Raw genomic sequence first — 27,532 nt, 5'->3', positions numbered from 1 at the left:
GAATTTGCTCATGTAGTTATCTGCTGATGAATATTAGGATTGCATCTACTTTTTGGCTATTTATGAATAATGGTATGAACACTCCTGAACAAGTATTATGAGGACAACTTTCCAATTTTGATATACAAATAGCAGCATTAACTAGGCTACCGGATATGATAACCATGTTTAGTGTTTTGAAGAACTACCAAACTGTTTTCCAAAGTGGCTACACCATTTTACACTGCCACAGCAGTAGATGAGGGTTCCAATTTCTCCATGTTTTCAGTAACACTTATCGTCCATCCTTTTTATCAAAGCCACCCTAGAGGATATGAAGCAGTACCTCACTGTGGTTTGGATGGGCATTTCCCTAACAACAAAGAATTTGGGCTTCTTTCAAGGGCTTGCTGGACATTTCAGCATCTTCTTTGGAGAAATGTCTAATCAAATTCTTTGCCTGTTTAATTGGGTTGACTTTATTCTTGATTGTAAAATTTTTTATATACTCAGGATAAAAGTTTATCAGATAAATGATTCTCAAATATTTTCTCTCATTCTATGGGGTGTGGTTTCACTTTCTTGATGGTATCATTTGAAACAAAGTTCTAAATTTTTGTAAAGTCCAATTCACCTATTTTTTTCTTCTTTTGTTGTTTGTGCTTTAGATGTCATACCTAAGAAACCATCACCTATTCTACTACAATAAAAGAAAAAAACAGAATCTACTGTCTAATCTAAGGTCATAAAGACTTGTATCTACTCTTTCTTCCAAGAATTTTATAGTTTCAAGTGTTACATTCTGATCTATGATTGAGTGTATATATATATATATGAACAAATGGTCCAAATTCATTCTTATGCATGTGGCTATCAACTTGTCCCAGCATCATTTGCTGAAAAAACTATTCTTTATTGAATTGTCTTTGCACTCTTGTTGAAAATCAATTGACTATAAATGTTAAGTATTTATTTCTGGACTTACATTCTATTCCACTGGTTTGCTTACGATAGCTTTGTAGTAGGCTAAGTCCTCCAACTTTGTTCTTCCTTTTCAAAACTGTTTTGAGTATTCAGGGTCCCTTGTATTACCATATGAATAGGAAGATCAGCTTGCCAACTTCTCCAAACAGGCAGCTGGGATTTTAATAGGGAGTGTGTCAAGTCAATTTGGGGAATAGTGTCATATTAGGTCATTTGATCCATGAATATAGGATGTCTTTCCATTTATTTAGATCTTTAATTTCTTTCAATGATGTTTTCTCTCTTTTAGAATATATGTTTTATACTTCTTTGTTAAGTTTATTCTTTTTCATTCTTTTTGATGCTTCTGTGAATTGAACTATCTTCTTAGTTTCATTTTTGGATTATTCATTGAAAGTGTATAGAAATACAACTGATTTTTATATACTGATTTTGTATCCTACAACCTAACTGAATTCATTTATTAGTTTCAATTGCCTTATAGTGGATTCCGTACAAGATCATGTAATCTGCAAATAGATTTTTTTACTTCTTTTCCAACCTGGATGCCCTTTATTTCCTTGTCTAACTGCCCCAGTTAGAAGTTTCCGTACAATGCTGAATAGACATGACATAAAATGACATCCTTTTCTTGTTTCTGATCTTGGAAAAAATTCAATTTTTATCACAAAGTATGGCATCAACTGAGGGTTTTCATGGGTATTCATCAGTGGCTTTTATCACACCAAGAAGCTCCCTTCTATTTCTAGTTTGCTAAGTGTTTTTATCAAGTAAAGGGGTAAGATTTTGTCAAATGCTTTTCCTTTACCTATTGTGATGATGTTCAAAATCCTTCAAGCTAGGCTTCAACAGTATGTTCCTGGAGAACTTCCAGATGTACAAGTTAGATTCAGAAAAGGCAGAGGAACCAGAGAGCAAACTGTCAACATCCACTGGATCATAGAAAAAGCAAGGAAATTCCAGAAAAACATCTACTTCTGCTTCACTGACTACACTAAAGCCTTTGACTGTGTGGATCACAACAAACTATGGAAAATTCTTAAAGAGATGGGAATACCAGACCACCTTACCTGCCTCCTGAGAAACCTGTATGCAGGTCAAGAAGCAACAGTTAGAATCAGACATGCAACAACGGACTGGTTCAAAATTGGGAAACGAGTACATTAAGGCTGTATACTGTCACCCTGTTTATTTAACTTATGTACAAAGTACATCATGTGAAATGCCAAGCTGGATGAATCACAAGCTGGAATCAAGATTGCCGGGAGAAATATCAACAGCCTCAGATATGCAGATGATACTACTCTAAAGGTAGAAAGCGAAAAGGAACTAAAGAGCCTCTTGATGAAAGTGAAAGAGGAGAGTGAAAAAGCTGGCTTAAAATTCAACATTCAAAAAATAAGATCGTGGCATCTGGTTCCATCACTTCATGGCAAATAGACGGGGAAACAATGGAAATAGTGACAGACTTTATTTTCTTGGGCTTCAAAATCACTGCGGTCAGTGACTGCAGCCATGAAATTAAGACAACTGCTCCTTGGAAGAAAAGCTATGACAAAACTAGACGGTGTATTAAAAAGCAGAGACATCACTTTGCTGACAAAGGTCCATACCGTCAAAGCTATGGTTTTTCTAGTAGTCACAAACAGATGTGAGAGCTGGACCAGCATCAAAGAATTGATGCTCTGGAACTCTGGTGCTGGAAAAGGCTCTTGAGAGTCCCTTGGACAGAAAGGAGAATAAACCAGTCAATCCTAAAGGAAATCAACCCTGAATATTCATTGGAAGGACTGATACTGAAACTGAAGCTCCAATACTTTGGCCACCTGATGCAAATAGCTGACTCATTGGAAAAGACCCTGATGCTGGTAAAGATTGAAGGAAGGACGAGAAGGGGATGAAAGAGGATGAGAGGATTGGATGGCATCACCAACTAACTCAATGGACATGAGTTTGAGCAAACTCTGAGAGATGGTGAAGGACAGGAAATCCTGGTGTGCCACAGTCCACTGGGTTGCAAGGAGTCAGACATAACTTAGTGACTAAGCAGCAACAACTATGATGATAATGTGATTTTCGTCTTTTACTATTATGGTTACACTGATTTCCACATGTTAAACCAACCCTGCATTCCTGGGATAAATTCTAATTGGCCATATAGTGTACAATCCTTCTGATATGATGCTGGATTCAGTTTGCCTCAATTTTATTGAGAATTTTTTTTTTTTTGCATCTATAATCATAAAGGATACTGGTCTGTAATTTTCTTTTCTCATCATGTCTTTGTATGATTTTGTTAACAGAATAATAATATCCTCAAAAGATAAACTAGAGACATTCTATTTACTTTTTTATTTTGAAAGAGTTTGTGGAGAATTTGCATTTGGTAGATTTGACAGAATCACCAAATATGAGGTCATCTGAGCTGGAGCTCTTTGTGAGATGTTTCCTGATTTTTAATTAAATATCTTTATTGCTATTGGACTATTCAGATTTTCTTTTTCTTTTTTCTTTTTTTGAGTCAATATCCAGGAATGCACACATTTTATTTGTGTTGTCTAATTTGTTGGCATGTAATTGTTCCTAGTATTCTCTCATTCCTTTTTATTTCTGTAAGGTTGGTAGTGATGTCCTCTCTTTCATTCCTGATTTTATTAATTTGAGTCTTGTCTTTGTTTCTCTTGGCCAGACTAGCTTAAGGTTTCTCAATTTCATAGACCTCTTCAATTCTTGGTCTGTTGATTTTTGCTTTTCTATTTCATTTATTTCTAAATTAGTGTTCACTTTTTTCTTCCTCTGCTTGCTTTTAGATTAGTTTGTTCTCTTACTAGTTTCTTAAGATGGAGGTTTAGATTACTGATTGAAGATATTTCTTTTTAATATAGCTGTTTATAGCTATAAATTTCCCTCTAAGCACTGCTTTCACTGCATCCCCAAAGTTATGGTATGGTGCTTAATTTTGTGTAAGTGCTAAATCAACATTCATTCTTAAACAATGAATTATGGCAGGGTTTTTTTTAATTGTGGTAAACCAGACATAAAATGTACCATTTTAGCTACTTTCAAGTATGCAGCACAGCCAGCAGTACGTTCACAATATTGTGCCACCAGTACTACCATTTTACATTGTATTTTTGTTCTCAGTCATTTCAGACTAATTCCTAATTTTCCTTGTGATTTCCTCTTTTATCCATTGGTGATTTAGGAATGCACTGTTTAATTTCCACACATGTGAATTTCCCAATTTCCCTCTGTTAGTGATACCTACTTTCATTCCACTGTAGTTCAGAGCACATACTTTAAATGACATCCATCCTTTTAAAGTTGCTGAATCTTGTTTTACGGCACAACATATAATCTATCCGGGAGAATGGTTCACATGTACTTGAGAACAATGCGTACTCGTCTGTATTGAATGTGGTGTTCTGTAGGTGTCTGTCCCTTAATGATTCAAGAGAATCTATCTGCAACTGGAGCACTTTTAAAAAAACAATTGCCAGTTATCTAAATCTTAAATTTTTCAGGGAATTCCCTGGCGATCGAGTGGTTAGGACTCGCACTTTCAATTCTGTGGCTTGGGTTCAATACCTGGTTGGGGAACTAAGATTCTGCAGACTGCATAGTGCAGCCAAAAAACAGATAAAATAAATCTTAAAATTTTCATATTATCTCCCATTTTTATACTGGTTAGTTACTCCATATATATATTTGTGCATATATATATACATACATATATATATATATGGACTTCCCTGGTGGCTCAGATGGTAAAGCATCCACTTACAATGCGGGAGACCTGGGTTCAATCCCTGGGTTGGGAAGATCCCCTGGAGAAGGAAATGGCAACCCATTCCAGTACCCTTGCTTGGAAAATCCCATGGACAGAGGAGCCTGGTAGGCTATAATCCACAGGGTCGAAAAGAGTCAGACACAACTGAGAGACTTCACTTCACTTCATGTATATATAGATGAGGTCTTCTCTTTAAAAATAGAAATCTCAGTTTTAAGCACCATATTAAGAGTTGGTTTCTAAGAGTGAAACGTACCAAAAAGGTTAGCAGAAAAGAGCATATATACTCACACAAGAGATTTCCTAACAGGTTCTGAAACATTAAATCCCCAGGCTTAGGTGAATAAGAGGAGAGGAGAGCATTTGATACGTCATTTGATAGCATGACAGCTGACATGGCCATCCCAAATTTCCCAAGGGAGCTGGGTTACACCCACAAGAGAAAAAGAAAACCCTATTAAGTACTGGTTATTCAGTGTAAAAACAGAAGGTGTAAGAGGGCTTGGGGTATAAAAAGCATGGGGAGTTTTTTTCTGCTACTGAATAAAGAAGTCAAGCTATAGAGAAGTAACACAGCAATAGTTTAAAATTTGGGTTTCATTTCAGCAATTCAAAATAAGCACAGGTACTTTACATTTGACTAGCACTTTCCAATCCACTAAGTGATTATACAAATGGTACCTTCTTTATTCCCCTACAAAACTTCTTTAAGACTGTTACTGTCACGCCTACTTACAGATTCAGAAGCAAGGAAAATTCCAGGGTCACACAGTATGAAACAGAATCAATATTTGAATCTCAGCTTTTAACTCCAAATCCAGGACTATTTCCACCAGGTCACAGCCACTGCTTTCTCATCAAGAATACACACAACTCTCTATGTACTTTAGACCTGTGTACACATAACTTGGACTTCCCAGGTGGCTTAGTGGATAAAGAATCCACGTACAATTCAGGAGATGCAGATTCTATCCCTGGGTCAGGAAGATCCCCTGGAGGAGGGCACAGCAATCTACTCCACTATTCTTACCTGGAGAATTCCATGAACAGAGGAGATTGGCAGGCTACAGTCCATGGGGACGCATAGAGTCAGACACAACTGAAGTGACTTAGCACGTATGCACACATAACTTAGGAAAAAGATCTACAGAGGAAGCATACATACACCACATTTAATGATCCCAAAGTAACAGAATAGCCTGAACAGAGAGCAGCAACTCCTCCTGGCACAGCGACACATACTAAGCAGGGGCTCCAGAAACAAAGAACAAAGAGGAAGAACCACAGGCACTCCCAGAAGTAAACCTAATTGTCAGCAATCCTTAGCTCGGAGAGCTCAGTACTTCCCACAGATGCCTATGGCAAGCTAAAGGTATTGTCAAAAGTGGGAAAGAAAAAGAAGAAAAAGGGTAACTCGTAACCACTGAGGGAAACTAGCTGAAGGGTGAACAGAAACACTCTGTTACTATTTTTGCCACTTCCTGTGAATATATAATTATTCCAAAATGAAAAAAGGAAAAAGTGAAAAAAATGCACATAATGTGGACAGGCTTAAGTTCACTGAACACCTAAGGTGCCAGCCAATCTGCCAGATGCTGCTGTCAATGAGCTCCAGGTCCACTAGGGAGGGAAAGACAAGTGAACAATCTATTTCAACACAGTATACCACAGTGTTTTCCTGGAAGATCAGCTACTTTTCTGATGACTCCTCAGAAGACAAAGAAAAAAGAAAGACTACAACAGTGAAACAAACATAAGAGTGCCCCAGGGAATGCTCTTACAGGTGCACTGCCATGAAAACATGCTCTATTACTCTCACCCCCAAATCATTTTCTTTGCTTCTTATTCCTTGCTCCAGAAAGATTCAGACTGGAGACACAGAACCTGATGAACTGAGAAGACCTACAGTCACAGAGCTTTCAATGATAAGGAACTCTGTACATGCTGAAGATAAAAAATTGAAATAAGGCTTTACAGATTTATTTAATCATTGAATCTTATTAGGGTTAGCTTCCTATCTTTTCAGTGCAGTGTAAGTGACCTGGCAGAGAAAAATAATTGGCAACATCAGCTAAGTGACAAGGACACTGAAAACACAACTCCACATGTGGCTTCCAACCCATCAACCATTCAACCAGATTTCAAGCATACAGACTTTAAATCTGTACTTTACTAAGCTTACACATAACAGGTAGGGAAATTTTGCTGTATTTCTCAGATCAACTATAACAGAACACTGCTATTACTACAATAACATTTTTATATTCATATTTTCTGAATTTAGGGAAAAAATTTCCAAAAGAAAAAGGACAAAAAGAGGTCTGTGCCTTGCCTATGTTAGTATGTACTGAACTGTACATAAAGATGTTCACTTTTCAAATTGAGTCGTGAGTGCCTCAATATTTTTCCAACATTGATTTACTCCTACTCATCACTAACATGGTTTTCTTTAAAATACAAAAAATAAACCTAACTCTAGTCCCACACTTAAACAAATCACTTAAGGGCTTCCCTGATGGTTCAATGGTAAAGAATCTGCCTGACAGTGCAGGAGACATGGGTTCAATCCCTGATCTGGGCAGATCCCACATGCCTCGGAACAACTAAGCCAGAGCACAACTATTGCACCTGTGCTCTAGAGCCCAGGAACCGCAACTACTGAAGCCCATGCACCCAAGAGCTGATGCTCTGCAACAAAAGAAGCCACCACAACGAGCCGCCAACGCATCGCAACTAGAAAGCGGCCCCTGCTCTCCGCACCCGGAGAGTAGCCCCACTCTCCACAACTACAGCAAAGTCCACACAGCAATGAAGACCCAGCACAAAAAAAAAAAAAAAGAGTAAATAAATAATTTTTTAAACATCACTTAAGAATGTAATTTAATATAATCAAATACACATTTTAACACACTGTTGAGAATAAAATTCATAACTATCTAGGACAATTTGGAAACATCTATCAATAAGCTTTCAATATTTGTCTTAATCCAAAAGGTCCAAAGCTAAGAATTCATTTAAGGAAATAATTTGTTAAGTACATTAAAATGTATAAAGTTGTTTACTGCAGCTGTTCATGAAAATTTGATAAAAATAAATGTTTCAGAAAAGGAAATTCTAAAAGACATTGCAGTACATCCAAACGACAGCACACCATGAAGACACTGAAAACCAAAGTGAAAACACACACTTCTTGGCCTGGAAAAATATCTACAATCAATTTGGTGGGGGAAAAAAAGCAAACTAGAAAACTACACATTTATGATTTTTTTGTTTGTTTGTTACATAAAAAATAGTCACTTACATTCTTGATGCACGGAAAAAGTATGGAAAGAAACACACCAAAGGATTCACACTCTATTTTTCTACAATGAAAATGTACTATTTATGTAATTTTTTTAAAAATATGTTAAACCCAGAAATAAACATACACACCTACAGTCAACTGACCTTCGACAAAGGAGGTGGAATACACAATAGAGAAAAGACAGTCTTTTCAGCGAGTGGTTGTTGGGAAAGCTGGACAGCTGCATGCAAATCAATGAAGTTAGAACACATGCTCAAACCATACAAAAAATAAACTCAAAATGGCTTAAAGACTTAAATACAAGACATGACATCATAAAACTTCTAGAAGAGAACATGGCCGAATTCTCTGACCTAAGTCACGGCAAGGTTTCCTTAGGTCAGTCCCCCCAAAAGAAACAAACAGGATCTAATCAAACTTACAAGCCTTTGCATAGCAAAGGAAATCATAAACAAAATTAAAAGACAATGTTCAGAATGAGAGGAAAAATTTGCAAATACTACTACCAAAAAGAGATTAATATCCAAAATATACAAACAGTTCTTACAACTCAATAACAAAAAAAAACAAAAACCTAAACAAAAAATAGTCAGAAGGCTTAAATAGACATTTCTCCAAAGAAGACATACAAATGGCCAATAGACACACAAAAAGCTGCTCAATACTGCTGACTATTAGAGAAATGCTAATCAAAACTACAATGGGATATCATCTCACACTGGTCAGGATGACCAACCAAGTCTGTAAATAATCAATGCTGGAGAAGGTTTGGAGAAGAGGGAACCCTCCTACACTGTTGGTGGGAATGTAAACTGGTACAGTCACGATGGAGAGCAGTTTTTTCCTTAAAAAAACTAAAACTAGAGTTACCATACAATCCAGGAATCCCACTCATTGTCATATACCTGGAGAAAATTCTAATTTGAAAAGATACATTCACCCCAATGTTCACAGCAGCGCTATTCACAATAACCAAGGCATAGAAACAAACTGAATGTCCACAAACAGATGAATGGAGACATGGTACACGGATGCCATGGAACACTACTCAGTCAGTAAGGAATCAAATAATGCCATGTGCGGCAACACGGATGGACTAGACACTTTCATACTAACCGAAGTCCGACAGAGAAAGACAAGTATCAGGACATCACTTGCATGTGGAATCTAAAATATGATACAAATGAACTTATTTACAAAACAGACTCACAGACACAGAAAACAAACTTATGTTTACCAAAAGGAAAAAGGGGTGGGGGAAGCATAAATTAGGGGTTTGAGACTAGCAGAGACACACTACTATATGTAAAATACACGGCCAACAATGTCCTTCTGTATTGTACAAGGAACTATAATCAATATGCTGTAATAAATCATAATGAAAAGAATACAAGAAGATATATGGGTAATGGTATCACTTTGCTGTACACCAGAAACTAATACAACATTGTAAATCAACATACATCAATTAAAAATTTTTAAAAGAAAAGAAAATGCTGAAGTAACAGTGGTCCTGGGGAATTTCCTGGTGGTCCAATGGTTAAGAATTCCTCTTGCAACATAGGGGATGTGGGTTCAACCCCTGGTCAGGGAACTAAAAACCCCACGTGCTGTGGAGCAACTAAGCCTGCACACCACAACTACTGAGCCTGTGAGCTCTGGAGTCCGTAATCTGCAACAAGAGAAGCCTGCATGCCCTAACAAGATGAGAGCTTGCACAACACAGCAAGACCCAGCACACAAAACAATTTTAATTAAATAAATAAATAACAGTGGTCATAACAGAATATCATTGCCAGCCCGCACACGCACAGGTTATCTAGAAGACCATTTCAGAAGCTAGAAACTGCAGCTGCCTCTGGGAATGGGATGTGGAAGAATGATAAAAAGGGTGGAGGAAGGCTTACATTTCACTCTCTATCCTGGTGCATTTTTTAAACTTTCTTACCATGTACATATATCATCTAGTCAAAGGAAATACACATTTTAACACATTAAGAAGTATGTTAATATTCTTTCCAGTATAAGCATAACTGGGTCCAATAAATACCAGAAAGTTATTTGTAAAGTCATAATGAACTAGAATTCTGAAACCATAGGTATCATCAGTTACTACAAAGAACTGAAAAACATTTTAAAAGCTAGTCATTCAACAAGCTGTCCATGTCCATGCCTACACTCATCTCTATAAGACAGTACTGCTAACACCAATAGGGAAGCAAGGGCTTCTCAAGTGGCGCTAGTGGTAAAGAACCTGCCTGCCAATGCAGGAGACCTAAGAGACACGAGTTTGATCCCTGGAGGAGGGCATGGCAACCCACTTCAGTACTCTTGCCTGGAGAATCCCATGGACAAAGAGCCTGGAGGGTACAGTCCATAGTGTTGTAAAGAGTGGGAAAAGACTAAAGTGACTTACTGTGCATGCAAAGGGAAGCAAGTGTATTTCCTAAGCTCTTTCAGTCTTGGAATTCTTGCAAAATCAAAAACTGGCAACAACAACAACAACAACAACAAAACTGGCAAAAAAACCCTCCCACAAGTAATAAGAAAAAAGTGCTCAATTCATTTTTGATCACTGAACTATAGCCATGTTTTAATTCAAAAATAACAAGACAGAGTCATACATGTCTACAAAACTACTCTTAGGTCATATGCTTCTATATAATTAGTTTGAAGTGTATTAACTACAGTATTCTCTTACTGCCATGTAGGTTTTGTTAAAATCTCTAAGATGGATAATTGACAATATCTCTCACAATATTAATGATACAATTTTCAACCCAAATGTCAACTTATAAGAATTTATTCATATACATGCAAAATAATTATAGGATTATTCTTCACAGCATAGTTTTATAAATGCAAAAGACTAGAAAAAACTAAATGTTCCTTAATAGAGGGCTGAGTAAATTATGGTATGCTATACAACCGCATACTATTCAACCATACTCATTTTCAAAAAACAAATGAAGAAGCCTTTAATGTACAGACATAGACTAATTTCCAAGATACATTAATGTAAAAAAAAAAAAAAGCAAAATTCAATAGTCAACATCTGTACAAAAAAGGAGAGTGGAGAGAGGGCATATATATGCTCTATTTCACACACATAATGAATAACACTGGGGTCTCCAAGGGAGGGTGGATGGCAGACAGGAGAAGAGGAAGCCTGCATTTTAAATTATGTGTATGTATTATTTGTTGAAAAAAATATTTTATAATTTTAAAAATTTAATTCATTTAACTAGAAGTTCTCTCTTCTTTTTAGGTAATTTAAACAAATGAATGGAACTTTCACATACAAAATTTAAACTTGCTCATAAGGCCCACAAGAATACCTTGGAGGTATGCTTTAAAAAATTTTACAACCAATAATTCATGTAATAAGCTTTGCAACTACAGTAAAATTATATATATACATATAAATTATATATATTTATATATTTGTATATATATGTTATATATTTTTATAAATATATATAATATATATATTATATACATATATAATTTTAATAATGCCATAACTATCCAGAAGCCATCAATAGCAACCAACTTTCCAAAAGCACAATGTCTAATCCCCACCCTCAAAATTCTAAAACTGAAAGATTAGTTTGTGATTCAAGTAAAGACCTGATAATAGAAGAGTCTGGATTTTATGAAGACTCAGCGTTCTCTGTAAGTGGTTAGTTTCAGGCTTCTCTCAGCAAGGCTGCTTCCCTGGCCACTTCACATTAGACCATGGGGTTAACGTGGCTCCCTGTCCATTGTCACAAACTCGGTCTCCAGCTAACACAGCTCTCTCATAAATGGAAGGCAACAGACAGGCCCCAGAGCGCCCAACCGGGGAGTGTGGACCTGTTCAGGGCCTCAGATTCTTTAGATGAAAACAGGAAGGAACATATCCTTCTCCTACTCCAGATGAGCAGCCCTTCCTTCTTCAGTCCCCCATATGGATTCAACATACCCAACAGGGCACTCTAACCATCTCTTCAACTGCCCCCTTCCTTGGAGTGGAGCTCTTTGGGAACAGGGCTGTCAGCCCCACTTTCTGTCCTCAGGCACAAACAGTGAAGTTTACTGAGGATTCTGATCAGGGTACACAGTCCATTCTCTACTAATTACCCAGATACACCCTAGAGTAACTCTCTTATTTTAACAGCAGTAGTTCTCATTAAGGGCTCTCTGTGTTTTAGGCCCACTCTCATGAACATCTATGTACGCACTTTCTGCATCCCCTTCGGTCACCCATGCCACCCCAAAACAGATCTAGCAAGCAAATGATCACAAGATGTGTCTCATCTTCCAGGGCTTACTCGCTCTTCCATGATTCCACAAAATAATCACTATACAATTCAGCTAAACACTGTTATTCTGTCAAACAATTTCAGAAATCAACTTCTTTGGCAATTTCAGAAGTCAACTCCAAATTCTGAAATGAATGAGAGGATAAAAAGATTTTCCCATCATGTTCACTTTATAAATGCACTCACAGGCCACTGGCATTCACCACCATTAGGTGAGTTCAATCAGCAACAGGCTAAAATACCACCCTCATCAGCCAACATCAACTCCACAGGGAACAGCGGGGCACAAGCACATTTCTTTTTATAAAGGGCCACCCTCCTCTGAATGGGATCCCATGTCTGGACAGGGATCTATTAAATAATAAAAATACTTCATAAATCAGACTTTTTAGACAAAGACATAGCTTTAGATTAAGCTACACACCAGGCCCAAAGTCTCCATAAATAAGGCCAGAGGTAGCAAAAGAAAACGGTCAGCATCTCTGCTTCCCACTCTCCCTGGCATAAGCCATTATTCCTACTAAGGGAGGTCAAGCTCTTGCTGAATCACTCTGTTGGTTGACAATTAGCTCGAAAGCATCTCAAGTACTGGGTTTGCTCTGGCCTCTCTGATGTTGTTACATCGTTCAGAACTAGAAAATACAAGAATAAAATAATTCCTTCCTTTGTTTTCACTGTTAATAATAAGGATCGACTAAAATAAGCACTGGATGAATAACGAGAATCTCATGATAAAAGTGTTTATATAACAAGATGCTAAGAAATACCTACTTAGGAGTCAAAACCTACCAGAAAACAAAACAACCAAGGCCAACCTTTGAAATGAGCCTTCCCCTCCTGGGTATCTGGATGGCAGATTATAAAATGGATTCCCAAGGGAGGTCTGATCACTTAGGACAAGTAACATTAGACTTTTCGGAACACTAAAGAGTGTGAGGGAGGGAAATCTGATAATACAGACTCAGAGAGAAAGATCAGATACTTTTCCACCAGTTAACTTTTAGGATTTCTAGGCAAAAGAAGAATTTTCTAATGATACTTAATTTTCCTATTACAAAGTGATATACACTCATCACACAAATTTAAAATAATCTTTGAAATTAAGAGCATTTGTCAAAAATGAAAAAGCAAGATCTAGATATACAAAAATCACATCTAAAGTGAGTAAAATTCCCAATTTAAAACTCATCATAATCATAAATAACAAGTTAAAAATGTTTCAGTCATCCATGAAATGAACCCCTGTGCAGCCTGAGGCTTATCCATGTATCAAATGTCACATATAAAACAAATTCCTATGGCATTTGAAAGGTATCAATCCCCACATTTAGGAAGATGACTTAAAAGGACCTGAATTTTAAATCTTAAAGAACTTTATAATATATTGATCACTAATCTTTTAAGAATAATTTTCTGGAAATTCCATGGCAGTCCAGTGATTAAGACTTGGCACTTTCACTGCCGAGAGCCAGAGTTCAATCCCTGTTCAGTGAACCAGAAAAACAAAACAAAAACAAACAAACAAACAAAACCCCACAAGTTGCAAAGTACAGCCAAAGAAAAGATTAATTTTCTGCAATTACCCAAATATATTTGCAAAGATCTAAGTTTAACTTCACAATTCAGTCAATAAAACTTAAGCACATCCCTTACACAGTACTGAACTGGGCATTAGAGTGAATAGGGGAGAAAAGAAGGTTAGAAATTGGAAAACAAAGAAATATACAGTCTACTCTGAAGGTCCTTATAATCTACATTGGAACACGAGACTAGACAAAATCTAAAGAAAGGGAACTCACATTTACTAAGTGTATCTTATGTGTCAGGCAGCAAAGCTATAATATACAACATCCATGAATCCTGTCACTAGGGAAGAAAGCAGGGAGGGGCAGGAGGGTGCTGAAATTGAGGCCGGTGACGTCAAAAACCCAAAGCACAATATACATGCCAAGTGATAACAGAGGATAAGTACAGTTTTCATTGTGCTGTGCTAACTCCCTTCAGTCTGACTGTCTGACTCTTTGCAATCACATGGACTGAAGCCCACCAGGCTCCTCTGTCCATGGGATTCTCTAGGCAAGAATTCTGAAGTGGGTTGCCATTTCCTATGCTAGGGGACCTTGCCGACCCCTGGATCTAACCTGTATCTTTTGTGTCTCCTGCATTGGCAGGCGGTTCTTTACCACTAGCGCCACCTGGGAAGACTGGCGCTGGGACAACTGGACAGCCACATACAAAACAACAAAGTTAGACCTGACCCTCACACCGTTCACACAGACCAACTCGAAATGGGTCACGAAGATGAATGGAGAGCTGGATCTATAAAACTCTAAGAAGAAAACATAAGAATAAATCTCCATGACCTTAGATTTGGCAATAGATCCTTAGATACGACATGAAAAGGATGAAAAAATTGATTAATTGGATTTCATCAAAATTACTAAGGACATTATCAAGAAAGTGGAAAGACAACCTACAGAATGAGTGGGAGAAAATATCTGCAAATCATACATCTGGTAAGAGCTTAACGTTCAGAATATTTCAGTTCAGTTCAGTTCAGTCACTCAGTCATGTCCGACTCTTTGCGACCCCATGAATTGCAGCACGCTAGGCTTCCCTGTCCATCACCAGCTCCAGGAGTTCACCCAAACTCATGTGCATCGAGTCAGTGATGCCATCCAGCCATCTCATCCTCTGTCGTCCCCTTCTCCTCCTGCATCTAATAAGACCTCCTAAAACTCTAAACCAAAAAGACACACATGTGCTCAATTGCTGCAGGCATGTCCAACTCTCTGCGACTCTATGGACTGTAGCCCGCCAGGCTCTTCTGTCCAAGACATTCTCACAATCCAGTTTAAAAATGAGCAAAGGCCCATACCATATGGAAGCCTGTGCGCCTTAGAGCCCCATGCTCTACAACAAGAGAAGCCACTGCAATGAGAAGCCCGCACACCACAACTAGAGAGGACCCTCCTCTCACCACAACTGAGAAAGCCCGCGTGCAGCAATGAAAACCCAGTGCAGCCAAAAATAACTAACTAAATAAATAAAAATCGACAAAGGAGAACAGCAAGGTCTTACTGTATAGCACAGGGAACTATATTCAATATCTTGTAGTAAGCTATAATGGAAAAAATATGAAAGTATATATACATATGTATAACTGACACACTTTGTTGTAAACCAGAAACACAACATTATAAATTAACTATACTTCAATTTTTTAATGGGCAAAGGATCTGCATGTATATTTCTCCAAAGAAGATATACAAAATGTCAATAAGCACAAGAAAAGATGCTCAACACCTTAGTTAGTAGGGAAATAAAAATCAAAACCACAGTGAGTACTACCTCACACCTACTAAGATAGCTATAATTTTTAAAAAACAAACAGAGATAACAAGTGTTGACAAGGACATGGAGAAATTGAAACCCTTGTACAAAACTGCTGGAAATGTAAAAAGGTACAGCCACTGTGGAAAATTAGGCAGTTCCTCAAAAAGTTAAACATAGAATTATCACATGATCCAGTAATTCTACTCCTAGGTATACACTCAGAAGAATTAAAAACAGATTCAAACAAATTTGTGAACCAACATACATTACAGTCACAACAGTCAGAAAGTGGAAACAACCCAACTTCCAACAGCAGGTGAAGGGATAAATAAACTGGAGTGTTCATACAATTGAATATTATTACCAATTAAGAAGGAATAACATTCTGACACAGGTTACAATATAAATGAACCTTGAAAATATTATGTTAAGTGAAATAAACTAGTCACAAAAGGACGTATAATTATTCCAATTTAATGAAATAGCCAGAATAGGCAAATTCATAGAGACCAGGGCCTGAGAAAGTAGGAAGAATGAGGATTTACTGCTTACAGAGTTTCTGTTTGGGGTGATGGAAAAGATTTGGAAACAGACTGTGATGACTGCTGCCCTAAGTGAATGTTATTAATGCCACTCACTTGTATACTTTAAAATGGTTACAATAGCATATCTTGCCAAAGTAAAAAGAAAAAAAGAGATTATATAAAGTCTTAAGGAGTCTGGCCTGTCCAAGGGTGGATCTCAAATCAAGCACTCAAGTCCAAAAGGGACTGTAGGTTCCCGATCCAACCAACCCTCATGGAAACCCTCATAAGAAGACTACATCCCTACATCCTTCCTAACCAGAGAAGAGGCCTCTCCAGATGCTGCCGGATGCTAGCAGCAGACTTTCCCCCAAGACTGCCCACTGACCTTTCCTGCAAGAAAAATAACTTGTGCTGGAAAAAACAGAGATAAGTGGAAAGGAAACTGAAGAATCCAAGAGCCAAACTCTGCTACTTTGCAGCTGCATAACCATGGACAGATTACTCGAGTGCTCTAACTAAGGCTCAACTTCCTCTCATTGTAAAATGAAAATAGCATCTACCTTTAAATGCTGCCATAAGACCTGCCAAAAGAGCACCCATGGCACCCAGCCTAGTGCCTGGCTCATGCTGGGTGTTCAGTCCATGATGGTTCTTACCACTCGGACAAGAGGTCTGTTTGCCACCCTTGGGCCAACCAAAGGCTTGGCAGGACATGGCTTGGGTCTGGAGAATTCTATGATTTTCAGAACTCAAATAAAACACAGATTTCAGAGAAGGAGCTGTTTCTATGCAGTTCAACGACTCTTGGAAAGACTGGCTTATTGTTTGCACAATGAACTGAGCTACTCTACATTAGGAAGGAAGCTGCTAGACAATTCACTCCTCTCTAGACAACAAGCCTCTGTTCACAACGAAGCCCTGCCTCAACCCACAGGAGAGACATGCTCTGTGGGGGAACTGAGCAGAAAGTCAGTTAGAAGGTCTGAGGCAGCTCTCAGGCTCTGGTGGCCTCAGCATCACTTGAAGAATCTGTTAAAGACACAGATGTCTCACCCCTGCTACCAAATATTCCAGTCACGAGGTATTTCAGCAAAGGCCCTTGAGCACAACTGTTTAAAGAAACACTTGAAGGGAAGGTACAGAGATGTCCTAAGACTACATTCTGATGTTGACAAACAGACCAGTCTGCCTCACAAAGCAAGAGCTGTGTCTTCCTCCATGCCTATCGAAAAACACAGTAGCTTTGGCAACACAGGACATGGAAACCATGGACGTGAAAGCGATCGCCTGCAGGTAAAATCCAATTCAACCTATATGTTCTATACTTCTCACAGGAAACAAAAAAGGTAAATTTTATTACCAGAACTTGGTAAAATTTTTGTCAAGCACTTTTTTTTTTTGACTTTAAATTACATTTTTATTTTCTTTTTTTGACATTCCACAACATTGTTATGAAGTTTATTTTTTTCCTTTAATTTCTTATTTTTTTTTTAATTTTATTTTATTTTTAAACTTTACATAATTGTATTAGTTTTGCCAAATATCAAAATGAATCCATCACAGGTATACATGTGCTCCCCATCCTGAACCCTCCTCCCTCCTCCCTCCCCATACCCTCCCTCTGGGTCGTCCCAGTGCACTAGCCCCAAGCATCCAGTATCGTGCATTGAACCTGGACTGGCAACTCGTTTCATACATGATATTTACATGTTTCAATGCCATTCTCCCAAATCTTCCCACCCTCTCCCTCTCCCACAGAGTCCATAAGACTGTTCCATACATCAGTGTCTCTTAACACTGATTAACACAGGGTTATTGTTATCATCTTTCTAAATTCCATATATATGCGTTAGTATACTATATTGGTGTTTTTCCTTCTGGCTTACTTCACTCTGTATAATAGGCTCCAGTTTCATCCACCTCATTAGAACTGATTCAAATGAATTCTTTTTAATGGCTGAGTAATACTCCATTGTGTATATGTACCACACCTTTCTTATCCATTCATCTGCTGATGGACATCTAGGTTGCTTCCATGTCCTGGATATTATAAACAGTGCTGCGATGAACATTGGGGTACACGTGTCTCTTTCCCTTCTGGTTTCCTCAGTGTGTATGCCCAGCAGTGGGATTGCTGGATCATAAGGCAGTTCTATTTCCAGTTTTTTAAGGAATCTCCACACTGTTCTCCATAGTGGCTGTACTAGTTTGCATTCCCACCAACAGTGTAAGAGGGTTCCCTTTTCTCCACACCCTCTCCAACATTTATTATTTGTAGACTTTTGGATCGCAGCCATTCTGACTGGTGTGAAATGGTACCTCATAGTGGTCTTGATTTGCATTTCTCTGATAATGAGTGATGTTGAGCATCTTTTCATGTGTTTGTTAGCCATCTGTATGTCTTCTTTGGAGAAATGTCTATTTAGTTCTTTGGCCCATTTTTTGATTGGGTCATTTATTTTTCTGGAATTGAGCTGTAGGAGTTGCTTGTATATTTTTGAGATTAGTTGTTTGTCAGTTGCTTCATTTGCTATTATTTTCTCCCATTCTGAAGGCTGTCTTTTCACCTTGCTGATAGTTTCCTTTGATGTGCAGAAGCTTTTAAGTTTAATTAGGTCCCATTTGTTTATTTTTGCTTTTATTTCCGATATTCTGGGAGGTGGGTCATAGAGGATCCTGCTGTGATGTATGTCAGAGAGTGTTTTGCCTATGTTCTCCTCTAGGAGTTTTATAGTTTCTGGTCTTATGTTTAGATCATTAATCCATTTTGAGTTTATTTTTGTGTATGGTGTTAGAAAGTGGTCTAGTTTCATTCTTTTACAAGTGGTTGACCAGTTTTCCCAGCACCACTTGTTAAAGAGATTGTCTTTAATCCATTGTATATTCTTGCCTCCTTTGTCAAAGATAAGGTGTCCATATGTGCGTGGATTTATCTCTGGGCTTTCTATTTTGTTCCATTAAGAGACTACTATCAACAATTATATGCCAATAAAATGGACAATGTGGAAGAAATGGACAAATTCTTAGAAAAGTACAACTTTCCAAAACTCGACCAGGAAGAAATAGAAAATCTTAACAGACCCATCACAAGCATGGAAATTGAAACTGTAATCAAAAATCTTCCAGCAAACAAAAGCCCAGGTCCAGACGGCTTCACAGCTGAATTCTACCAAAAATTTAGAGAAGAGCTAACACCTATCCTGCTCAAACTCTTCCAGAAAATTGCAGAGGAAGGTAAACTTCCAAACTCATTCTATGAGGCCACCATCACCCTAATACCAAAACCTGACAAAGATCCCACAAAAAAAGAAAACTACAGGCCAATATCACTGATGAACATAGATGCAAAAATCCTTAACAAAATTCTAGCAATCAGAATCCAACAACACATTAAAAAGATCATACACCATGACCAAGTGGGCTTTATCCCAGGGATGCAAGGATTCTTCAATATCCGCAGATCAATCAATGTAATACACCATATTAACAAATTGAAAAATAAAAACCATATGATTATCTCAATAGATGCAGAGAAAGCCTTTGACAAAATTCAACACCCATTTATGATAAAAACTCTCCAGAAAGCAGGAATAGAAGGAACATACCTCAACATAATAAAAGCTATATATGACAAACCCACAGCAAACATTATCCTCAATGGTGAAAAATTGAAAGCATTTCCTCTAAAGTCAGGAACAAGACAAGGGTGCCAACTTTCACCATTACTATTCAACATAGTTTTGGAAGTTTTGGCCACAGCAATCAGAGCAGAAAAAGAAATAAAAGGAATCCAAATTGGAAAAGAAGGCGTAAAACTCTCACTATTTGCAGATGACATGATCCTCTACATAGAAAACCCTAAAGACTCCACCAGAAAATTACTAGAACTAATCAATGACTATAGTAAAATTGCAGGATATAAAATCAACACACAGAAATCCCTTGCATTCCTATACACTAATAATGAGAAAACAGAAAGAGAAATTAAGGAAACAATTCCATTCACCATTGCAATGGAAAGAATAAAATACTTAGGAATATATCTACCTAAAGAAACTAAAGACCTATATATAGAAAAACTATAAAACACTAGTGAAAGAAATCAAAGAGGACACTAATAGATGGAGAAATATACCATGTTCATGGATTGGAAGAATCAATATAGTGAAAATGAGTATACTACCCAAAGCAATTTATAGATTCAATGCAATCCCTATCAAGCTACCAACGGTATTCTTCACAGAGCTAAAACAAATAATTTCACAATTTGTATGGAAATACAAAAAACCTCGAATAGCCAAAGCGATCTTGAGAAAGAAGAATGGAACTGGAGGAATCAACCTACCTGACTTCAGGCTCTACTACAAAGCCACAGTTATCAAGCACTCTTAAGTTGCTGGGGTAATTATTAACTGATACAAGCTTTTGGTCAGCATTCAGGCAATATGTATCAAAAGTCACCCAATATTCTCACTTCTTAGAACTGATCCAAAGGAAACAACACAAAAAAGCACACTACATGGCAAAAACAGCCACTGTTGTAATACAGAGTATTATGTACCTTGATATATAATATATAAAAATATATATATACCTGCATATCAAGGATCCTGGTTTACCAGGAATTTCCTGGCAGTCCAGTGGCTAGGAGTCCACTCTCACTGCCAAGGGCCCAGATTCAATCTCTGGTCAGGGAACTAAGACCCCACAAGCTGTGAGGCACAGCCAAAAAATAAGGATCCCAGTTTACCAAAATCTGCCATTATCCAATCAAATATGTCAAAGCTATTAAAAATCAAAATGATGCACACCATGTCATTACACTGGAGATGGAAATGGCAACCTACTCCAGTATTCTTGCCTGGAAAATCCCATGGACAGAGGAACCTGGAGGGGCTGCAGTCCAAGGGGTCGCAAAGAGTCGGACACAACTGAGCGACTTCACTTTCACTTTCATTCATAGAACACAGAAGACCTAAAAAGACTTACTAAAAAACAGGGACATATGGACAGGACACTATGAAAAATCCTGGAGGTAGGGAAGTGGGGCAGGGGGACAAATGGGTGAAAGGTATCAACAGGTACAAACTTCTAGTTATAAAACAAATGTATGGCATGATGACCACAGTTTAACAATACTGTACTGTACATTTGAAAGTTTCTAATAGATTACATTTTAAAAGTTCTCATCCAAGGAAAAAAAATTCTGTAAGGTGATGGATCTTGACTTATTATGATCATTTCACAATATACAAAAATACTGAATCAGTATGCTACACACTTGGAAACCAACATATTGTTGCATGTCAATTTTACTTCAGTACATACAAAAAACGTGTTTGGATTACAAAAAAAAAAGAAGAAAAACCCTGTGTTAGGATGGCTTGATATAGGTTTTCCCCTGTCTGGTCTCTCAACTTTCTGTATTATTGCCATATTATTGTAATAAGATTACAAATAAGTTTAACTCATTCTGCTTAGAAAGTTAACTGGACAACCCTTCTAGAGGTAGAAGGCAGATTCACTGACCTCAGTCATGCTGAATGAAGATAAACGCACCCAATCGTACCATGGTAGCAAGATGGGCACAGGCCAGTTCTAAATTTTCTTTCACAAAAAGATAAATCTTAACATATTAACTATTAAATCTTAAATTTACATTTTTTAAAAAGCAAGTATAAACACACTGAAGGAGAGAGGAAACCTGGTCTGGCGGATTTCACATGGCAAAAATGATTAGGCAACTTCAGAACCACAACTTCAATATAAGGTGTAAAGTGATGTCGCTAAGAGACAATTTACACAAAAAGAACATCAGGCTGAGAAACTGAAGGCCCAGTTCTCATCCTCGTTCCACCATGTACTGGGATATAACTCCGAGGTCTTGGGTTCTCATTTGTAAATTGACAGGATAATCGTGGTATTTCCACTGCCTACCTCAAGGGATTTTTTGAAGGGAACAAAGAAGATTAAGAATGTAAAAGTGTTTTGAAAATCCAGGGTTTGTTACCTCAAATATGGCTGTTAGTGTTATGAAGATGTTCCTACAAACAAAGGTAACCATGTTTAGGAGACATACTCTGAACTGGTAATAAGAGGATGTATCGCCTGCCCTGGGGCTCAGCAGGATCTGGGGCCAGACCTTCCCCTTTACTTCCATGTTCAAATCTTTTAGGATAATCTATGACTGTTACCTGGTAATTTTTTTAATTTGTAAAAGCAAATGCAATCACTGACAAAATTAACATAGAATGCAGGACTTTCAAACTGGGTTTTCCAGATTTACCTTAGGATTGTTAAAAAATTGTGGTCGCCCAGGCCAACGAAGACTTAACTGACCGAAATCTCTGGGTGGCTAGCAATAAATAAGACCAGGCCATTTGTATTTTAAGACCCTCTCCAAGTGATTCTGGCAATGTGATAATTCCTTTTTTTTTTTTGGCCGCATCTTGTAGCATGCAGGATGTTAGTTTCCTGACCAGGGATCAAACCCATTATCCCTGCACTGGGAGCTCAGAGTCTTAACCACTGGACTTCAGGGAAGTCCCAGTTACTGCTATTATTATTACATTAACTCTTACCATGAATACATGACAGGAAGTCCATATACTTACTCAGTATATGCCAGTCACTATTCTCAGCATCTTACATATGTTATCTCACTTCATCCTCACACAGCCCTATAAGAAGATGCTGCTATTAACACTGCCTGCCCTTCACCCTCCTTTTGTAGATGAAATTATTAAAATACAAAGAGATGATCTAACTGGCCCATGGCCCAAAGCCACAGGGCTAGGAAGTGACAGAACCAGAAAGCTCACATGTCTGAAAATCCTTGATACAGTTTCCTAACCTAAGACAGGAACTATATATTCTGGTCAGGTCATATCAAATTCTGCTTTATTTCATATACTACATTTAAAGGACCATCAAACAAGAGTTGTCTAAAGAGAGCACAGTGATACCTAGTTTAGGTGATATCAGCTTAAACCACAAAGGGACAAAGGGCCTAGGGCTGTTTACATTCTTCAGCATCACAGGGACGGAATTTGTAACATTTTATCTGTCTCCTCCATTGCACTGTGAGTGAGCCCTTGAGCATGGGACCCATGTATGTCTTTTCAGCTATATCCTTGTGGTTCCTGAAAGTGAAAGTCGCTCAGTTGTGTCCAACTCTTTGCAACCCATGGACTATAGAGTCCATGGAATTCTCCAGTCCAGAATACTGGAGTGGGAAGCTGTTCCCTTCTCCTCGGGATCTTCCCAACCCAGAGATCGAACCCAGGTCTCCCACACGGCAGGCAGATTCTTGACCAGCTGAGCCACCAGGGAACTAAAGAAAGGGTTTAATAAATTAATCAATAAATCTAGAAAAGGCTTGATGACTGTCCTGGGAAATGAAAGACTATTTCATGGAAAAGAAACATATTTGATTCATGTTGCTTCAGAGAGTACTAAGATCAACAGGCATAAGGGGAGGGGCAGAGTGGAGACAGTCTAGGATATCTTTCCAGCAATCAAGACCTGTCCAGTGACAGGAAAGCAGGCTGCGGTTTGAGGCTCAAGACCAGAATACAGTAGACAAAAGGCAGGATGTTGGACTATAGGGCCTCTAAGAGCTCTTCCAAGGCTCCAATCCTTTTATTCTAAGTTAAGATACACTGGTTTATTCCTTCACACTTTCTACAGAGACTGGTTACACAAGGCCAGTAGTCCAAGCACAGAGGCTACTACAAAGTCTTCTACAAATTCCCAAGACCTTCCAGGACCTAGAGAAGAATAAATCACCAGAAGAATCTTCCCAGGAGGAAGGTAATGGATACAACAGGAATCAACAAGGAGTGAGGAGACTTCCAGGCAAGAAACAGGAGAAAAGTCAACAGAAGTATTATGGAAGAAATGCTGCCGTTTGAACACATCTGAGCTACATCTTCAGGGATGCCTGTGGGAAAGTGGATCCCTAAAGATGCTTGTGGGAAAGTGGATTCTGTGGAGGTGCCATAAGAATCTGAGGAGCAGGAGCATTCAGCCTGGCAGTACTGGTCTGAGCTCAAAGAGGTGAAGAAAGCCCTGCAGTGTAAAGACACAGCTAACACTCAAGAAATCGTGGTGCTAAAAAGAAAAGGCCTTTAGAGGTCAGTTAACCAAACACACACACTCTTTATGGATGCTGACCTGGTTGCATTCAATAAAGAAAGGTTAGTTTACTTTCTTAAATTACATTTTACAAACCAAAGACTGAATCATCAGTGATTCTGTTTTCAAACATTATTTTATGCTACTGTCTATTCTTTACACTATGTGACTACCACACTTGCAATCATCAAAGTTGTTATCAAAACTCAGCTCTGAGCCTAATGTTATCATCCCTTAAATGATTAAAACATTTACCAATAGTACTATGAAATAAAAAGCATTATCCATCAATCTAAAAAGCTACAACTTTATAAGTATTAGACTGTTAAGAATAAATGGAGTCTGAAAAAATTATGTCTCAGGTACAAAAAACTATCTCACCCAACTTATAAACTGTGAGATTGAGCCATCTAAAAAAAGGGGGGGGGGGGCTGAAAATTAACAAAGGATTAAAGGGAAATAAATCTAAATCCCAAACCAGTGAACAAAACATAACACATGTGAACAATAAACTTAATGGTCTTCTGGCCATTCATGTCTCAACATCCCTGTCAAACTATTTTAAGGATCTGAAATCTTGCTCTATAAAAAGCAAGTTCCCATCATCTGAACTACACTTAAGAGATTCTATGGCAGTAGTTACTCAAGCATAAAAACCAAGCTTCAGATTTTTGCTTCTTGTTAGTACAAAAAAATGTCTACCTCTTTCAGGTAAAGTTGAGCCTGTGGCCAAAATCTTGGCACTCTAGGAGATGGAGGTTTTCAGTTCTAACACTAATTTAAGGTGCAAAGGCTTTTTCCCTATTCACTACCGCTTAGATTGTAACATGGAGATAAAATATTTGACAACTCCACCACCAACAGTCTCTTCAAAGGATTTTGGGAGAATACAAAACTACAGCTGAAAACTCAACAAAAATTAAAACTTTAAAATCCTAAAACATCTACATGTTAGCTGATCAGCTATGAATTTCAGAAACTGAGCATTAAGTAACAATTGCTAAAAAAAGGTGCAACTACACGATCTTACAAAGATGATAAGCAAACAGCTCACCAAAATTTAAATCTTTCTTAGCAAATGGAAAAGATAAGTAATATCCAGTAACTCTGGGACACTGTGATGTTATTTTTCTTATCTATACGGTCTCTGCATCAATGTTACTTTTCTCCACTCCCTTGACAAGCAAAAGGAGCCCACTGTCCAGGATTTCTCTGACCAAGAGGACAGTAAATGTCACAATAACTGTAATAAAAGCAACAATTTCTAAAGCCATCATTTATACCAGATTCTGGCACTCAAACAGGGTGCAAGGGACACGGCAGCAAGCAACTATTTCTCACTTCTGACTCTTCTGCATCACTGCCTCCCAAAGGACTAGAGAAATCTAGAGCTCTGGATGTCATATCTACAAATTTAAGTATCATCTTTAAAGAGCTCACAGGTTCTACAAATGGTCAACATTAATGTACGAACCTCACGACAGAAAAACTCACCCAGATGCAATAAAACATGTTTCAAAGCTCCATCTAATTTTTGTTTTTAATTTTAGGAATAAACACAAGTTGTTGTTGTTGTTGTTGTTTTAAAATTATGTAATAAGTGAGACTCTGGAAAACCCCAGACTCATCCGAGGGGCTTGGAAAACGAGAAAGCAAAATGTGAGGAGTTCCATTGTACCAACCAGGCTAACGTGCAAGATCACACACTCCTCTCCGTCAGAGCGTCCCTGCCAATACCGAAGAACAACAAAGGCAAGTTGAGGAGGCTGCACAAGGCTTAACTCAGCACTTGTCCGCTTTCCCAGCCTCCGAAGCAGCTCGCTGCGGGCCCGGGGACCTCCGGCACCCTGCGCATCCCGCCCGGCCCGCGCTCGGCTTTGTCTGGCCCGGCTGGACCCCTTCCCTCCCGATCTTTCTCCACACCCACCACTCGGCCAGTAGTAGTTGTGGGGGGTTTCTCCCTCTCCCTCTCGCCCCCTCCCCTCGCAAGCCCCGGCTCTTCTCAAACGCGGCTTCTCCTACCAGGCCCGAGACTCGGGTCGGGAAGGGGGCCCGGGGTGGGGTCCAGGAGAGAAGACAGAGGGGCACACAAAGCCAGGCTGACCCCAGACCCACCCCCAACCCCCTGCAAAGCAGCGTGGGATCAGCGATCTGCGGGCTGGATAAACAGTCCTCCACTCCCGTTCCCCGCCCAGCTCCCACCTAAGGGCCGCCCCCCTCCCCCCAAAGTGCACCCAAGAGCGGATGACAGCGCTGGACCTAGCCCCCACCCAGCTTCGGTGCCCACCACCGCGAGGGGGGCAGGGGCCTGGGAGGCCTGGGGTCTACACACCCTCGTCCTAACCGAGCACTTACGGCCGTATTATTCGCTCCTGTTGCCGCTGCGGACCAGACGGCCGCCGCCTTCTCCTCCACCCCAATGAGGTTAAGCGCTTGGTGCGGGGATTAAAAAAAAAAAAAAAAAAAATTAGAAGCCCAGGGCGCCTGCGCAATGAGGTCTCCCTTTTTTCCCCTTACCGCCACGACCCGGCTGGACCATAGAGTGTGTAAACCGAGAGCAGAGAGGCGCCTGCTTCTCTATGGTAACGCCCGGCGCAGGCGCCGCCCTGGCTGAGACGGGATTCGGGACCTGCCAGTCCCTAGAGCTCTTGCCTACTCGGAGAACGTCAATTGGCCCTGGTGGGGACCCGTAGGGAAAGGTTCTTTAAGAAAAGGGCGGCCAGGCTGAAGTTGGACCCCCGGCGAGTTGCGACAAAACTCAGGCTAGGCAGAGAGGATTGAATCTAAGCAGCCATGGCAGTAGGGCACCAGAAAGCAGGGAGCGTAGACCTCAGGAAGAACCAGGAAAGCTTGGGTAAAAGGCGTCCAGCAGGAACTTCCTCCGGTGGGGGCGAGGAGGTCTTCTACCTGAGGGAACCGGCCTTTCACTTCTGGGTTACGCGCTCGGCGCACCATCTGGGCGTCCAGGGCGGAGGAAATTGTGCCTTGTGACTCTCCGTACCGAGGCTCCCCCTTCACTTTTCGGGTAGGCGCGGGCGCTGGAGCCGGAAGCACAACTTTTAACGGTTCTTTGCCCTCTTTGAAGCCGAGCCAGCCCTGGAGACTTCTCCTGGAAGCCTCGGAAACCCTGGAGACTTTCTTCCTTGAGTGCCTGCACAGAACAGGCGGCTTC

General features: G+C 39.2%; 1 protein-coding gene across 4 annotated transcripts in view; it reads right to left on the bottom strand.

The window, feature by feature from the left end:
• Positions 1 to 26,874, bottom strand: part of CLASP1 (cytoplasmic linker associated protein 1) — a 276,819-nt gene extending 249,945 nt beyond the window's left edge. For all 4 annotated transcript variants that reach the window (XM_070389116.1, XM_070389124.1, XM_070389129.1 and 1 more), the window contains exon 1: positions 26,716 to 26,874. The gene's annotated coding sequence lies outside the window, so the exon portion shown is untranslated. The remainder of the gene's footprint in view (positions 1 to 26,715) is intronic.
• Positions 26,875 to 27,532: the final 658 nt, after the last annotated feature.

The sequence above is a fragment of the Bos mutus genome, chromosome 2 (genome assembly GCF_027580195.1).
Source record: "Bos mutus isolate GX-2022 chromosome 2, NWIPB_WYAK_1.1, whole genome shotgun sequence".
Taxonomy (NCBI): Eukaryota; Metazoa; Chordata; class Mammalia; order Artiodactyla; family Bovidae; genus Bos; species Bos mutus.
Note: the sequence above shows the minus strand (reverse complement) of the source record. Positions and strands in the feature narration are given on the sequence as shown.